This window comes from Etheostoma spectabile, chromosome 1 (assembly GCF_008692095.1).
Source record: "Etheostoma spectabile isolate EspeVRDwgs_2016 chromosome 1, UIUC_Espe_1.0, whole genome shotgun sequence".
NCBI lineage: Eukaryota > Metazoa > Chordata > Actinopteri > Perciformes > Percidae > Etheostoma > Etheostoma spectabile.
In genome coordinates, this window is record NC_045733.1 from 28,350,907 (window position 1) to 28,353,302 (window position 2,396).

At 39.6% G+C, this 2,396-nt stretch overlaps 1 pseudogene; it reads left to right on the forward strand.

Moving 5' to 3' along the window:
* LOC116691049 (N-acetyllactosaminide alpha-1,3-galactosyltransferase-like) overlaps nucleotides 1-125 on the forward strand; it is a 5,777-nt pseudogene extending 5,652 nt beyond the window's left edge.
* The last annotated feature ends 2,271 nt before the right edge of the window (nucleotides 126-2,396 follow it).

Below are 2,396 nucleotides of genomic sequence, written 5' to 3' on the forward strand. Positions count from 1 at the left end.
AAACCAACCAGGCTGCTCTCCCCCGAGTACTGCTGGGACCAGGTTTCCAACAAGGACATACAAGTCGCCCGCCTCATATGGGCACCAAAACATTATGACACACTTCGTACTAACTAGAGTGGCTAGGAGAACGAGATATTTCAATTACTCAGTGCAAGATTTTTTTTCTTTTTCTTGCATTGGATGCTTACCTAAGAAATAAATAGCAGAATGAACCTTTCTTTTTGCCTTTGTTGAAAAAAAATATGTTTTAGTGCTTTAAGTTACAAACCCTTCTGACCTGAAATTACAGGTTCAAAGGGGTCGAAACAAGTTTGATATCCTGTGTTGCTGTTGCCAATGCTATGCACCTTGACCCAGTAAAGAAAAGGGTTGACAAAGACGTAGCCAGGTATGTTGTTGTGCCAGGCTCTATCTGATCTGTCAGAGGGAGAGCAGGAGTGCGGTTGGGAAGTTTAACATTGCAACCCGTTTTCACTCCAATCTCATAAAATACGGACAGTTGTGCAGCGTCACATACGACCAGTGGCGAATCTAGACAATTTTACGTGGGGTGGAGGTCTTGGCATGGGTAGATGGTACGTGGGAATCCCTTTATGTGAATGGCTTTAACAAAAGAAATACAAAAATACTTCATTATTTATTGTTTAATTGTGCCCTTACACACTACAAGCGTTTTTAATTCACAACAGGAATGAGCCCAGTGTTCAAACAAAACTGTGCGTCTTTTAAAATGGAAAAGTATAAAAAGCAAAATGAAAATATAAAATAAAAAGTACAATAATTGTGTCCAAGACGCAGTGGACTACAAGTATAAAAGAGCAGACAACACTCAGGTTCATAGGCAAGGCAGCTTTGTTTGTATAGCACATTTCAGCAACAGGGCAATTCCAAGTGCTTTACACAAAATCAGTTTAAAAAACAACAACAACAAAACAGATGAAACACAAGAATAAACAGTTAAAAAATAAAAACATTAAGATTCATCATGAGAAATTAAACATTAAAGAAAACACATGAACAAACAGTTTAAAAAAACATTAAGACACATAAAACTGAAGAATAAAAGTTACAGTGCAGCATAAGAAATTTAAAGAAATGAGCAGTCATTTAAAGAAAGGCAGCATCAAAAAGAAAGGTCTTCAGCCTTGATTTAAAAGAACTGAGAGTAGCAGCGGATCTGCAGGTTTCTGGGAGTTTATTCCAGATATGAGGAGAATGAAACTGAACGCTGCTTCCCCCTGTTTAGTTTCGACTCTGGGGACAGACGCAGACCTGTCCCAGAGACTGAGAGGTCTGGGGGGGGGGGGGTCATAGTGTAGTAGCAGATCAGAAATGTGTTTTGGTCCTGAACCATTGACTAATTTATGAACTAGCAAAAGTACTTTGAAATCAATTATACATATTATGATTAAAAACTTATAATTACAATCCACAAATGAACCATGATCACCCATCTTTTCTTTTAGAAAAGCTTGCAGAAAAACTTTTCACAAACCTATCCGATTCTAGTGCTGTTGCGCTTTGTTTCTCAACACTGAGAACAGGCAGATTCGTCAGACGGTCATATGCCGTGGTTGAGCGCAGGGGATTTTTTTTTACCAGCGTCAAAGTTGAAATTCTTCACTTACACCCAGCAGTACTCATTGCCAAAAGGAGAGCGATCTTGCACAGTTGAAAAAGCTTTTGTTTGGACCGGGAAGTATTGTCCTCTTTTGTACTACTGCTGAAACGTGTGTCAGAGCCACTTGCCTTCTCCACAACTACCTTGACAATCATCATGATCGTGACATCACGACATAACCCTGAGGAGAAGGCAGAGTGCATGTAGTTACCGTAGGCCTGGTGATGGTAGTGGTCTCCGGGGAGTTTCCAGAATTGTCTGTTAACAATGCCACACGGGAGGCCTTGAGAGGGAGGGGCAACTTCGCCTCCAGGTCCAGTCGTAAACTGATCCAGCAGCTGCTTAACACAACTGTTCTTTTAAGAGCCACCCACATTGACCTATACAAGCATTGTTCCAAAGAAGCACAAGCATTATACATACATTGCTCTGAAAAAGGTATATGTTCCAGAAGTGTAAAGCGTAGATATGTGATTCACCCAAACACTTCACAGGGATGTTACACTACTACACACCGCCCCTGACACTTTGCGACAACTCACCTGTTCTAACCCACCCTTCTCATTAAACTCTTCATTCTGTGCATATACAGTCACTCATGTTATTATTATTTTTTTTTTGTTTAGTTATTACTTTTACCTCGGAAGTTTCTCTTTTTCATGTGGGTATCAACAGGATTCATCCAAACAACATAAACATGTACTTGTAAAGTTACAATCAATCTATCTATCTATCTATCTATCTATCTATCTATCTATCTATCTATCTATCT